Source organism: Salmo salar, unplaced genomic scaffold (genome assembly GCF_965601325.2).
Source record: "Salmo salar unplaced genomic scaffold, fSalSal1 ptg000432l, whole genome shotgun sequence".
In the NCBI taxonomy this organism is placed as follows: Eukaryota; Metazoa; Chordata; class Actinopteri; order Salmoniformes; family Salmonidae; genus Salmo; species Salmo salar.
In genome coordinates, this window is record NW_027675387.1 from 2,536,354 (window position 1) to 2,552,378 (window position 16,025).

General features: G+C 40.9%; 1 long non-coding RNA gene across 1 annotated transcript; it reads right to left on the reverse strand.

Annotated features, from left to right (window-relative positions):
* Window positions 1–13,142: 13,142 nt before the first annotated feature.
* LOC123736398 (uncharacterized) lies at window positions 13,143–16,025 on the reverse strand. Its single transcript, XR_014391406.1, has 5 exons — window positions 15,657–16,025; window positions 15,066–15,234; window positions 14,056–14,865; window positions 13,869–13,940; window positions 13,143–13,472 (listed from the first exon to the last, which is right to left on the reverse strand). It is a non-coding gene; the product is annotated as an uncharacterized LOC123736398 (long non-coding RNA).

Genomic DNA, 16,025 nt, shown 5'->3' on the forward strand with positions numbered 1-16,025 from the left:
TCACCATCAGCCTCATTCATCTATTCCTCCATCAATATCACCATCGTTGTTGTAGTCATCACCCTCAGCCTCATTCATCTATTCCTCCATCAATATCACCATCGTTGTTGTAGTCATCACCCTCAGCCTCATTCATCTATTCCTCCATCAATATCACCATCGTTGTCATCGTCGTCGTCGACATCATAATAGTCATCCTCCTCTTCATAGTTTCTGCCCTCAATAAAAGCCCTTCTGAACGATTCACATTGTCCTTCTGCGTGCTGTATCTCATCAAGCTTTCCAGCAAGGACAGCTCTTTCCCCAAGACAACATCCATCTTGCTCTGTGTAATGTTGTAAGGCTTCCACGATCAGTTCCTGCTCTGTGTAACGTTGTAAGGCCTCCACGATCAGTTCCTGCTCTGTGTAACGTTGTAAGGCCTCCACGATCAGTTCCTGCTCTGTGTAACGTTGTAAGGCCTCCACGATCAGTTCCTGCTCTGTGTAACGTTGTAAGGCCTCCACGATCAGTTCCTGCTCTGTGTAACGTTGTAAGGCCTCCACGATCAGTTCCTGCTCTGTGTAATGTTGTAAGGCCTCCACGATCAGTTCCTGCTCTGTGTAATGTTGTAAGGCCTCCACGATCAGTTCCTGCTCTGTGTAATGTTGTAAGGCCTCCACGATCAGTTCCTGCTCTGTGTAATGTTGTAAGGCCTCCACGATCAGTTCCTGCTCTGTGTAATGTTGTAAGGCCTCCACGATCAGTTCCTGCTCTGTGTAATGTTGTAAGGCCTCCACGATCAGTTCCTGCTCTGTGTAATGTTGTAAGGCCTCCACGATCAGTTCCTGCTCTGTGTAATGTTGTAAGGCCTCCACGATCAGTTCCTGCTCTGTGTAATGTTGTAAGGTCTCCACGATCAGTTCCTGCTCTGTGTAATGTTGTAAGGCCTCCACGATCAGTTCCTGCTCTGTGTAATGTTGTAAGGCCTCCACGATCAGTTCCTGCTCTGTGTAATGTTGTAAGGCCTCCACGATCAGTTCCTGCTCTGTGTAATGTTGTAAGGCCTCCACGATCAGTTCCTGCTCTGTGTAATGTTGTAAGGCCTCCACGATCAGTTCCTGCTCTGTGTAATGTTGTAAGGCCTCCACGATCAGTTCCTGCTCTGTGTAATGTTGTAAGGCCTCCACGATCAGTTCCTGCTCTGTGTAATGTTGTAAGGCCTCCACGATCAGTTCCTGCTCTGTGTAATGTTGTAAGGCCTCCACGATCAGTTCCTGCTCTGTGTAATGTTGTAGGGCCTCCACGATCAGTTCCTGCTCTGTGTAATGTTGTAAGGCCTCCACGATCAGTTCCTGCTCTGTGTAATGTCGTAAGTCCTCCACGATCAGTTCCTGCTCTGTGTAATGTCGTAAGGCCTCCACGATCAGTTCCTGCTCTGTGTAATGTCGTAAGGCCTCCACGATCAGTTCCTGCTCTGTGTAATGTCGTAAGGCCTCCACGATCAGTTCCTGCTCTGTGTAATGTTGTAAGGCCTCCACGATCAGTTCCTGCTCTGTGTAATGTTGTAAGGCCTCCACGATCAGTTCCTGCTCTGTGTAATGTTGTAAGGCCTCCACGATCAGTTCCTGCTCTGTGTAATGTTGTAAGGCCTCCACGATCAGTTCCTGCTCTGTGTAATGTTGTAAGGCCTCCACGATCAGTTCCTGCTCTGTGTATTGTTGTAAGGCCTCCACGATCAGTTCCTGCTCTGTGTAATGTTGTAAGGCCTCCACGATCAGTTCCTGCTCTGTGTAATGTTGTAAGGCCTCCACGATCAGTTCCTGCTCTGTGTAATGTTGTAAGGCCTCCACGATCAGTTCCTGCTCTGTGTAATGTTGTAAGGCCTCCACGATCAGTTCCTGCTCTGTGTAATGTTGTAAGGCCTCCACGATCAGTTCCTGCTCTGTGTAATGTTGTAAGGCCTCCACAATCAGTTCCTGCTCTGTGTAATGTTGTAAGGCCTCCACGATCAGTTCCTGCTCTGTGTAATGTTGTAAGGCCTCCACGATCAGTTCCTGCTCTGTGTAATGTTGTAAGGCCTCCACGATCAGTTCCTGCTCTGTGTAATGTTGTAAGGCCTCCACGATCAGTTCCTGCTCTGTGTAATGTTGTAAGGCCTCCACGATCAGTTCCTGCTCTGTGTAATGTTGTAAGGCCTCCACGATCAGTTCCTGCTCTGTGTAATGTTGTAAGGCCTCCACGATCAGTTCCTGCTCTGTGTAATGTTGTAAGGCCTCCACGATCAGTTCCTGCTCATGTGAGTAGAACATCTTGGCAGTGAAGACATCATCCTCAATCTACCGCTTCTCTTCACAAAGAGCACCAAGAGCCTTAGCTTGAGGTGCACCTCCCCATCATCCTCTGCTCCTCCTGCTCTCCAGGACCAATCAGTGCTGTCCACCTGCATTGCATCCTCATACACCAGGGCCTGTAGGAGCTGTGAGGACAAACCTCGTCTCCTCAGGTTGTAGTCCTTCACATGTGTTTTTATGCTACTACCGACCGTGGCCTTTTGGACAGGCAGTTGGCAATACCTTGACCATCTATTGATAACAGATAATCAATACCTTGACCATCTATTGATAACAGATAATCAATACCTTGACCATCTATTTATAACAGATAATCAATACCTTGACCATCTATTGATAACAGATAATCAATACCTTGACCATCTATTGATAACAGATAATCAATACCTTGACCATCTATTGATAACAGATAATCAATACCTTGACCATCTATTTATAACAGATAATCAATACCTTGACCATCTATTGATAACAGATAATCAATACCTTGACCATCTATTGATAACAGATAATCAATACCTTGACCATCTATTTATAACAGATAATCAATACCTTGACCATCTATTGATAACAGATAATCAATACCTTGACCATCTATTGATAACAGATAATCAATACCTTGACCATCTATTGAGTTTTGTTTGGGCTCGTTCTAGAAGCTAGTGAGTTTTAGGAAGACGAGTGTTCTAGAAGCTAGTGAGTTTTAGGAAGACGAGTGTTCTAGAAGCTAGTGAGTTTTAGGAAGACGAGAGTTCTAGAAGCTAGTGAGTTTTAGGATTCTATAGACAGAAAAAGGAGAAAAAAATAGTACTATTGTATATTATTATTTAGAAATACGTGTTTTTTTCTTGTTTTTAATTGTTGAAAGCCAGTAGACACCATGTTTATATTGGTGAAGGTGAAGCATTGTAGTTGATTATGTGAAATGGAAGTTGTTTTCTTTTGGTGGTGAGCAAACTTTTCTCAGATACTGTTGCCCTCTTACATTCTGCATAGAAATTATCCCCAGCATCCTATCTGAATGTTTGGCTGTTCCTTTTCAGTTGAAAGATGGTGCAACAACAATAGAAACCAGAAAACGTATGTTTGTTTCCTTGTATTTTCTTCTACCAGATCTATTGTGTTATATTCTCCTACATTCAATTCACATTTCCACAAACTTCAGAGTGTTTCCTCTCAAATGAAACCAAGAAAATGCATATCCTTGCTACTGGGCCTGAGCTACAGACAGTTAGATTTGGGTATGTCTTCAGGCGGAAATTAAGAGAAGTGGGGGGGTAGCCCTAACGGGTTTAAGACTCATTTCCACAGTCACACAATGCTATTCCCAAACATACCTAATCAATTAGTTGTTTTTCAACAATATTTTAACCTGCAGGAATATTTCCACATTTCTATCTAATGGTTAGTTCCTAGGATAATGCAACTCATACATTTACATCTTTCAATACTTCTAAAATGGTGTCCAGGTTTAAAAAAATTACAGGTGCACCATACTATACCATAAATGGTCTTAACTAGTAAACACAGATTCTAGTTTTCATCCAGTTCATAGATAGCTGACAGCCTCAGAGCCTACTGACTGGGCCCTGTTTACACCTCCACACAGGAATACACACTCTTTTCTAAAAACTCCACTTTGCCTGTTTCGCTCACCTCTTTCTTAAAACTACATTTGAGATGTGGTATCCACTCGGCTGGCTGCCTCTCAGAACAAAGGTGGGTCCATTTGCCCCGTTCCCGCAGTGTGGTCTCCCTGAGATCCCTCGTGCATCATTTACCCAGGTCACCAGGAGCGGTCACCAAGTCAAGATTCACATCCCCAAATGTGGTTGTTATTTTCTTTAATATCAATTGAGGAGAGACAAACTTATCACAAGTCAGAGTTATTCTTAAACTAAATCTTTATTCACTTATAAGGGAGCAGGTCAATATAACGTACACATATAAAGTGAATCAATTGAGTGCCCTACAATAATGATGGCTGGTGGACCCAGGGGACAAAAGTACAAAGGTCTTTTATAGCCCTTTCAACCTACATGACCAACAACAGATGTATAGAACGGGTCACAAGGTTAAGATTTGTATGAAAGATACTTATAATTCTCAGCAGACAGTATCTGCTGTAAAAACAGTACTCTTTGTGTAGAGACCAGGGTCTGGCCCTGGGGTCATCGCTCCCTGGTACCATATAGAACAGAAACATTAACTCATGTTCTGGAATGCGGTCTCTTTAGGTTTTATCACCCAAAAGACATTGTAAATCTCCTGACAGTGTTTTCTCCCAGAGGCCCATCCTCAGTAGAACACAGACACAATAGTTATAAGAACCCTCTATTCTGTTGCATAAAACAACCATTTGATGCAATAAAAGTATTATAACATAATCTTGCAGTTTTGCTCTCAGTGTCCACTGAAAGTTGACTAGTAACAACAACTGGGACATAAAAGACACCCACCATGAGACCCACTAAATCTGCCCAAGAAGAGGCAAACAGAAGAAAAACCCACAAGGTGGAGCAACTAAAGGTGTTGACTGGAGCACTCAATTTATTAGGATTGTTAATAAAATGTATTATAGACATCCATGTGTATAAGCTGCAAGTACATTGAAATTAAATAGTTTTCTTTTCAACTAAAAACAAACTTATATTGTACGTCGGGCATAGTCTTAGTTTCAATTACATTTTGCTAGGTGGGATATCCCCAATGTCACAGTTTTAACGTGTCCAAATCAATAGTCCAAATGCAGAAACAGTTTGTGATAAATTGAAAACGATATCGATGAGTGATGACAAATAAGTTTTGTGTTCCTTTGTTTAGCGACCCCTACATTTAAATGCATCACTCCAAAATGTAGTTGACTGTCTTCTGCAGGTTGTCCTCTAATCAGTGAGGTAAAATATATCTCCATTTCCATGTGTTTTTTTAGTTATGTTAGTTTCAACAGCACGTACAACCTGATTTCCCCCCTAATGGATATCAGTGATTTATTGCTACTTGTCAAAATAGCGTTTTTGGCACAACCAAAAAAAACACATGGAAATGGGAGATATATTTTACCTCACTGGTTAGAGGACAACCTGCAGAAGACAGTCAGCTACATTTTGGAGTGATGCATTTAAATTTAGGGGTCGCTAAACAAAGGAACACAACACTTATTTGTCATAACTCATTGATATCATGCTAAAATCATTTGTGTGACAGAAGGGAGATGAGGTTGCACGTCCTGTTAAAACTAACAGCTCAAAAAGCACACGGAATCTGGGAATAATGTGTACATCCCTGGTTAGAGGACAACTGGTAGAAAACAGCTCGCTACATTTTGAAGTGTTGCATTTTGATTCAAGTGGGTCACCAACATGGTAAGTGTAACACAACTCTTTTTTTGTTAGTACTTTTTGTTAAATCACATAAATAGTAACTCTTTCAATTCAGAGCCTGGATTTTTCCCAAGGCTAATATCCATATCACGCTGAAATCAATTGAATGGGGCAAACGTTTAGGGTTCTAAATTGTGAAATTCCCAAAAATACTCCTACTACAATGTTAAAAACATTGACATTTTTTCATTGATGTCATGAAACAACTCCTTCATGTATGTATTTTCTGATGTTTGATCAGAGATCTTTTATCAGAGTATCTCTTCCAACATAGATCACAGCTATAAAGTTTCTCTCCTGTGTGTGTTCTCTGGTGTCGAGTCAGAGAGCCAGATGTAGTAAAACTCTTCCCACATTGATTACAGCAAGGTTTCTCTCCTGTGTGTGTTCTCTGGTGTATTGATAGATAGCCAGATGTAGAAAAACTCTTCCCACATTGATTACAGCAAGGTTTCTCTCCTGTGTGTGTTCTCTGGTGTATTGATAGATAGCCAGATGTAGAAAAACTCTTCCCACATTGATTACAGCAAGGTTTCTCTCCTGTGTGTGTTCTCTGGTGTATTGCTAGATAGCTAGATGTAGTAAAACTCTTCCCACATTGATTACAGCAAGGATTCTCTCCTGTGTGTGTTCTCTGGTGTTCAGTCAGAGAGCCAGATGTAGTAAAACTCTTACCACATTGACCACAGATAAAAGGTTTCTCTCCAGTGTGTGTTCTCTGGTGTGATATCAGGTTGCTTGACTGAGTAAAACTCTTCCCACATTGACCACAGCTATAAGGTTTCTCTCCTGTGTGTGTTCTCTGGTGTGATATCAGGTTGCTTGACTGAGTAAAACTCTTCCCACATTGACCACAGCTATAAGGTTTCTCTCCTGTGTGTGTTCTCTGGTGTGATTTCAGTTTGCCTGACTCAGTAAAACTCTTCCCACATTGACCACAGCTATAAGGTTTCTCTCCTGTGTGTGTTCTTTGGTGTACAATAAGATTGCTAGATGAATTATAACTCTTCCCACATTGATCACAGCCGTAAGGTTTCTCTCCTGTGTGGATTCTCTGATGAATTTGAATGCCTGTTGATGAGGTGAATCTCTTCCCACAGTCAGAGCAGCAGTGAGTTCTCTTCCCTGTGGATGTCTGCAGGTGTTTATTGAGGTGTTCTGATCTGGAGAGACTCTTCTCTGCCTCTTCAGCATCATGATGTTGTTGAGGCTCCCCAGAGGATCCACGATAGTCACATCTCTCTCCTGTGTGAACAACAAAGTCAGACAGATGGTTAAAGGCCCACAACAGCGGTAATCCACTGTAAAAGGTGATGCCAACAGCGTTGCCATGATGTTGTACAACAATTGACGTCTGTAATGAACGTTAAAATTACTTGACAATTGTCTTAAAATGAGCAAGAACAGTCATATTTGTCTTGTTTTCACATTAGTAGTAACATCGATGATTGTAGGCTAGAGATAAGTTATTCATGTTGTTGAAACTCTTAAGCACTGTGCCAGATGACTAATTGGTCTCCAATGTAGGGCCCTTTCTGTGTTTCCTAAAATTGTGGCATGAGGGCGATGCACATGCAATTTGATTGCAGAAACTCCTCCCTGCTAATGAGGAAACCACTAGTTATGGATGTAGTATATCTGCCTGGAGCAAAAATGGTGAGCAAAGATTTTAGTTTTTCACAATGTATTCTGAATGTGAATGGGGGAAACTCAGGGGAGTAACCTCCATTACCAGGTTGCTTATGAGTTCATTTCACACTACTTTGGATTATAATTGTAAGGCTCGCTTGAATGTCCTGCTTAATATAATGTTTGCTACAGTATTAAGAACAGCGTTATCCATTTGGGTGTTGTTAACCTGTTGGGGATAGGGGGCAGTATTTGCACGGCCGGATAAAAAAACGTACCCAATTTAATCTGATTATTACTCCTGCCCAGAAACTAGAACATGCATATAATTATTAGCTTTGGATAGAAAACACTCCAAAGTTTCTAAAACTGTTTGAATGGTGTCTGTGAGTATAACAGAACTCATTTGGCAGGCCGAAACCTGAGAAGATTCCAAACAGGAAGCGCTCTCTCTGACCATTTCATGGCCTTCTTTGATCATCTCTAACCAAAACAGGGGATCTCTGGCATGACGTGACATTTTCTAACGCTCCCATAGGCTCTCAGAAGGCGCCAGAAATTTGAATCTTGGCTTTGGAGCCCCAGGCTGAAACACATTAGCGCCTTCAGTAAGTGGTCGATCTGAGAACAATGAGAATGGAGGGGCGTGCAAGGGGCGACTCCATTTTTACTTTCTCTCTCTTTGAGCGTATACAGGGTTTCCCGGTCGGAATATTATCGCTTTTTTACGAGAAAAATCGCATAAAAATTGATTTTAAACAGCGGTTGACATGCTTCGAAGTACGGTAATGGAATATTTAGAATTTTTTTGTCACGAAACGCGTCGGGCGCGTGACCCTTATTTACCTTTCAGATAGTGTCTTGAACGCACGAACAAAACGCCGCTATTTGGATATAACTATGGATTATTTTGAACCAAACCAACATTTGTTATTGAAGTAGAAGTCCTGGGAGTGCATTCTGACGAAGAACAGCAAAGGTAATAACATTTTTCTTATAGTAAATCTGACTTTGGTGAGTGCTAAACTTGCTGGGTGTCAAAATAGCTAGCCTGTGATGGCCGGGCTATGTACTCAGAATATTGCAAAATGTGCTTTCACCGAAAAGCTATTTTAAAATCGGACATAGCGAGTGCATAGAGGAGTTCTGTATCTATAATTCTTAAAATAATTATGTTTTTTGTGAACGTTTATCGTGAGTAATTTAGTAAATTCACCGGAAGTTTGCGGGGGTTATGCTAGTTCTGAACGTCACATGCTAATGTAAAAAGCTGGTTTTTGATATATAAATATGAACTTGATTGAACAAAACATGCATGTATTGTATAACATAATGTCCTAGGGGTGTCATCTGATGAAGATCATCAAAGGTTAGTGCTGCATTTAGCTGTGGTTTGGGTTTATGTGACATTATATGCTAGCTTGAAAAATGGGTGTCTGATTATTTCTGGCTGGGTACTCTGCTGACATAATCTAATGTTAGTCCATAGAGGTTAACTGACTTGTATAGTTAAATAAAGGTTACATTTAAATACATTTAAAAAAAATAGAGTTTCATGACAAACCTTTTTTTACAAATCCGGCAAGGCACCAATTTTGAGAAGGGTTTAAAACAAAGGTTTCAAACCAATTCATGAATGTAATTGAATCTAGGTATGTCTTGCCTTTAATGTAATGACATGAAAAACAATTGGCTGAATATTATACAATGACTTATCAACAGCTCTAATAATTTGCCTCCAAAGGAAATCTACACTGGCAGTTATAGAATATACTATATAGCCTAGAAACCTGGTTAAACTATCATTATGACATCATGGATGAATTCCAGAATATACTATATAGCCTAGAAACCTGGTTAAACTATCATTATGACATCATGGATGAATTCTAGAATATACTATATAGCCTAGAAACCTGGTTAAACTATCATTATGACATCATGGATGAATTCCAGAATATACTATATAGCCTAGAAACCTGGTTAAACTATCATTGTGACATCATGGATGAATTCTAGAATATACTATATAGCCTAGAAACCTGGTTAAACTATCATTATGACATCATGGATGAATTCTAGAATATACTATATAGCCTAGAAACCTGGTTAAACTATCATTATGACATCATGGATGAATTCTAGAATATACTATATAGCCTAGAAACCTGGTTAAACTATCATTATGACATCCTGGATGAATTCCAGAATATACTATATAGCCTAGAAACCTGGTTAAACTATCATTATGACATCATGGATGAATTCTAGAATATACTATATATCCTAGAAACCTGGTTAAACTATCATTATGACATCCTGGATGAATAAATTTGAGTGGTTACACTCCTCCTTCCCCCATCCCTCAGCTGTTTACCAAACCAAGCCTCTGGGCAGCCATTTTGTTACTGTTGAAAAAACTCACACAACCCAGCAATCTGCAGTTCATACAACAACAAAGCTGTCATTCCACCACTGTTTTGGTTATAAGATGATTATGGGGTTGGAGAAATGTAACTACTTTCAAATTCATAGACAGACCTATGGATGCAAGGACTGACCATCCATGATATCAACATTATAGTTTTAACTAAGTCACAATATGGATGTAGCTATTGCATATTTCCGCTTTAACACCACACATCAGTTCAACAACTGCAGAGTTTGTGCCTCTGTATTTAAGACAGTACTTACTAGTGTTAATCAGGGAACGGTTTCTCAAAACCATCTTATGGCTAAATTCATCATTAGAACCAACCACAGCCTTAGGATGCGTTTGGGAAACCGGGCCCAGATGTCCAGTTTCCTCCTCTATCGATGTAACAGTCATCTCCCCCTCTTCCTCTCCATAAACTGCATCCTCCTCTTCTTTTACTGTAACATCCTCCTCCTCTTTCACTCTGAACGCGTCTTTTTCTTCTTTCACAGTAACTGCCTCACCCTCTACTTCTTGTTTTACTGTGATGTCCTCCTCTTCATTAGCAGGAGAGTAGCTCAGTGACCGCATGGTCGGAGATGTTAGCTAGCTAGGCTAATGCTAACTTAACCAGCCCGCTAGCTGAATAATAACAACAACACCGTAAATATGAAATTAAATCGGATAACTAACTAGACGACAGTAGTGGGTTTAAAACACAGAGGCTAATATACACTAACGTGTCTAAAGAGCTTTATCGGTTCGGCTATTTTGTCTAGCAAACTACCGTGGTGTCCGAATAAATGTTGCTGCTGTTGAAAGAAGAGTTCCGTCCACTAGATTATACGTCACACCAACAGCATCGCCTTAAATTCCCAGACCGCCATCTGCTGACTGGAGTGGGTAACGCAGTTGAGTAAAATGTTAATTTGTCAGACAAAAAGTTAAAGGGTAGGAATAAGGAACATCGCTGGTCCTAAAATATTCATTAGCCCCCCCCCCCCCCCCCCCTAAATAAATCAATATCAGTCAATATATTTTTTCTGTGATTTATATTTTGTCGTCAACCGTTCCATCGCATCTTAAACTTCTTACCGGGCCGACACTAGGACCGGGGGATGCTGCTGCTGCACTAGTGACTGTTAGACTTTCTTCAGAAATACTAGGAGAGAGGGGTACCCCTACACAGAACTGAACTGGATCAAAGATGGCGGACAGAAATACTAGGAGAGAGGGGTACCCCTACACAGAACTGAACTGGATCAAAGATGGAGGACAGAAATACTAGGAGAGAGGGGTACCCCTACACAGAACTGAACTGGATCAAAGATGGCGGACAGAAATACTAGGAGAGAGGGGTACCCCTACACAGAACTGAACTGGATCAAAGATGGTGGACAGAAATACTAGGAGAGAGGGGTACCCCTACACAGAACTGAACTGGATCAAAGATGGCGGACAGAAATGCTAGGAGAGAGGGGTACAGCTACACAGAACTGAACTGGATCAAAGATGGCGGACAGAAGTACTAGGAGAGAGGGGTACCCCAACACAGAACTGAACTGGATCAAAGATGGCGGACAGAAATACTAGGAGAGAGGGGTACAGCTACACAGAACTGAACTGGATCAAAGATGGCGGACAGAAATACTAGGAGAGAGGGGTACCCCTACACAGAACTGAACTGGATCAAAGATGGCGGACAGAAACACTAGGAGAGAGGGGTACCCCTACACAGAACTGAACTGGATCAAAGATGGCGGACAGAAATACTAGGAGAGAGGGGTACCCCAACACAGATTCTGAACCGGATCAAAGATGGCGGACAGAAATACTAGGAGAGAGAGGTACCCCTACACAGAACTGAACTGGATCAAAGATGGCGGACAGAAACACTAGGAGAGAGGGATACCCCTACACAGAACTGAACTGGATCAAAGATGGCGGACAGAAACACTAGGAGAGAGGGATACCCCTACACAGAACTGAACTGGATCAAAGATGGCGGACAGAAATACTAGGATGGAAGCAAATGTAAGGGATTATAACGTCATAACGAATCATGCAGAAACATGTACAGTTGACAGGAATGTTAGTTAATGTAGAGACAAACGATTATGCTTTTTTTTATCATAAAGTTCATTTACGAAAATCGCGATTTAGCAAGCTAGCTGACTAGCTAATATTAGCCAACTAGCTGACTAGCTAACATTAGCCAGCTTGCTGACTAGCTAACATTAACCAGCTAGCTGACTAGCTAACATTAGCCAGCTAGCTGACTAGCTAACATTAGCCAGCTAGCTGACTAGCTAACATTAACCAGCTAGCTGACTAGCTAACAATAGCTAGCTAGCTAACATTAGCCAGCTAGCTGACTAGCTAACTTTAGCCAGCTAGCTGACTAGCTAACATTAGCCAGCTAGCTGACTAGCTAACATTAGCCAGCTAGCTGGCTAGCTTTATGGGTGTTGTGACATGAGGATGAAATTGTCATTCTGGTTGATTTAGGGACTCCTGAAACAACCAGCAAACCAGGCTGTCGTTTTGTGAAACAGTGGATGTATAGAATCTAGTTAGCTGAAGAATTTACTGCAAATTGAATGTACAATTTTGTAAGCTTGCCTTGCTGATATTTGCCATGCAGATAGATGAAATAACGTAGCTAGCTATGTTCTTGCTTATTGTGCAGTGGATGATTAAAATACCTGTATGCCTATGGATGTGTAGCTAGCTATCTAGCCGATCTGTGTATGGACCCAAACGTTTGGTATACATATTAGTTCAGAACCTATGAACCTCAGCTATCATAGCCAGTTGTATCAACTTCAAAACAGCCTGAATGACATTAATGAAGCCTATGGATTGAGTAGAATATAATATCATGTTGTACCAAGGATGCAAGTCGTATATACATGTAGTTATTACCATGCATGAGATCCCCACATTGTAGCCTGTACATTTAATATATTCACTGATCATGTACTCTACCTTGGCAAATAAAGGTGCAGTTTAGGTATGAATGTCTTCGAGATTATTTTTCAGTCATATCCAATACCAGGAGTATCAAATTCCAGTCTTTGAATGACGCTGTGTATGCATGTATGTATTACAATTATACACTTCAACAGTGTTTACCAATCTTGGTCCTGGGACATCAATGGTTACACATTGTAACTAATAGACTAGAAACAGGATTTAACTAGTTAATTCATATATACAGAAATATAATGTTAAAAAACAGTACACTACACTTCCTATGCATCATGTAAATACTCTAACACTGGTTCATCTCAACATCTAATGCTCTTCATCTGCATTGATCTGATAAACACAGGATAGGTGGAGTATTTCATCACATTACACTTCATTTCAACCAGTAGAGAATGTGAAACGCTTTATTGAAAAGCTCATTATCCAAGTGTTATAAATACAAGTTTAATCTGTACTTCAATGCACATCTGTTGTGCATTATAAAAACAGAGGAAGAAAGAGGAGGTGGTGAGAGAGGTGTAAAAGACAGAAAGGGAAAGAGGTAAGCACATAGGAGCAGGGAAGGCAGCACATGATTAATGAATCACAGTGCTACATAAATATTCTCTCAGTTCATCACAATTACATAATAGTGTCTCTCGTCGACCCAAAGGTTCTTAAAAGCAGGTGAGGTGGCGATGATGGGACTGGGGGTTGGCATCCTCTCACATCAAAACATACCTGCAGACAAGAGACAGATGGAGAGAGAGAGCATGTTTAAACCTTGTGTTTTTATTTTTTATTCTAACATTGTTAGTCATCAATCAGGAGGTGAAATGTAAAACTGACCTTGGATCATTAACTCTGGGACTACTGCATCTCTGTCTGTATTTCAATGTAAAGCATCTCTTTAATAATACTTCCTGTATAATATAAACTGACCTGGGATCATTAACTCTGGGACTACTGCATCTCTATCTGTATTTCAATGTAAAGCATCTCTTTAATAATACTTCCTGTATAATATAAACTGACCTGGGATCATTCACTCTGGGACTACTGCATCTCTGTCTGTATTTCAATGTAAAGCATCTCTTTAATAATACTTCCTGTTGACCTGACCAAGTGACCTCTCACCTCTGATCATGCTGTGCCCTCTATGTAGCCAGTTCAGATGCAGGAGGGGTTCGTCGACACAGCTGATATAACCTAGAGGATTTAGGGAGAAGAGGAGAGAGGGATGAAGTGAAGGAGAGAGACTGTTATTGAGAAAATAAGGTAGTTAAAGCGACAGTGTTCAACAGGAATCTGTGTGTGGCCTCACCTGGTGTCCACACCACACTAAGTGGCTGCAGAGTACTTTATGCTGAAAAACATGAATGGACACATGAGGACAAACAATACAGCGTAGTTATAGAAATAATGAAGTGTCTTACTATTCTCCATGGTTGGCCCTCTTGCCTATTCTTTGAAGGTGGAAGGAGCCACAGTTATACACCTGAACCTGCTTACTGCACAACACAATCCATCAATCAGATTGATACATGAGTGTGTAGGTGTGGGTTATAGGGTGTCTAATTGTTCTACATTTTTTCAATATGGGTGATTTAAAATAGTCTGTTTTGTTTTTGCACAGACATCACACCCTTACCTAAACAGCACCCTCACCTGAGAAGTAGAAATCAAAGGGAGAGAAACTGTGAATTGAATAACTGCAGTTGACATAGCTCAGTAAATGGAAGAATACTCTTATTGAAATGTGAATGGCTCTTAAAAGAGCTTTTGGTTGTGCATAGTGACATCTATGGTGTTGTCAGGGAACAGCACCCTCTTTGAAGAAGTAGGAGGTGAAGATCTCCTGCACACGGATTGCCTCTCTTGCTGCGTTGTTGGACCCCATCCTTGAAACATCCTGCAGAGCAGCAGACTCCTCCTCTGGCACACGGCGGCGAGCTGCAGATCCCCTCCTGGTCCTCGTGTCCATCCTCATGAAGTTACGCAGGACACAGGTAGCCTTCACACACCTGAATTCCTCCAGGAGGCAGTCCCAGATGACCCTGGTCACCCAACCTTGCAGTGCCCTACACGGTAACTGTAGGCAATCGTTTTGAAGGAATCTCCAGTTACAAGGTCTCTGTAGGAATATGGAAGACAACGTAATTATTAGACTGTTACATCACCAGGTCATTGTGGATTACTAAAGTATAATATCCCTGATAACAAATCATGATAACATTGGATTGATAGATGCATGGGCACACATATGTACATGTGTAGCATGTGACAATAACAGAATCATATCAAGGATGGCATCACAAATGAATACATAAATACCACTTGAAGCTTGATGATGAGTTGATCATTTGAATCAGCTGTGCAGTGTGAAGGCAAAAACAACAATGTTCCCCTCTGAGTCCCCAGGACTGAGAACCACTGCTCTTCATTGGGACCTCTTCATATGTAGACTGGCTTTCATAGAGCTCTTTATCTGAGGACAGAAAACCTCACAAGAAACAGACTTCATTATAGTCAAATTACACCACACTGAATATTATGTTACTATTATCTCCGTCCTCACTTCTAGAGACAGGAACTACACAAAAGTACCTGCCCTATCCAGAATAGCCTCCTCTCTCACTGACAGTTGGGGCTGCTATCCTTTCACCCTCCTCCATGGCTGTTAGCTAGCTACCTACAAATGCATTTGGAGTTTGTTTTTTTACAGTGATAAATAGATATCTAGCTAATATGAAGTTCGCTAGCTAAGTGAATTAAATATCACCAGCTACCTATCTATCTATACAGTATTTGAAGTTGGCTAGATAGCTAGCTCATTTAGCAGCTCATTTGAGTTAGCCTGCACTGTAGCTAGTTAGCTAATAATACATCGGTTTTTTTTTACATTTTCAAAATCTATTTACTTACTTACTTGAATAGGTTCTTCCAGCCATGTGGACAACTGGAAACAGGGCAGTAAAGTTTGTCCTTCATACAGGGGTAGGCCGTCAATGTAAATAAGAATTTGTTCGAGTTGCCGAGTTAAACTTCACTACACTGGGATACAAACAATGTAACACAGTGCATTGTGGGTAGTTTAGAAGACTTCCAGAAATAAGTTAATAAATATGTAATAACACAAAAACATAACTGTTTGTACTCATAGGTAACCATATCGTGACTACAACTAGCTTAGTAAGTCTTTAACCACACTGTGTTGTCACACTGCTGACTAAAAACTAATGCGTCCTACACTTTAACTTGTTGTCTGACAATAAAATATACATTTTACTCTAC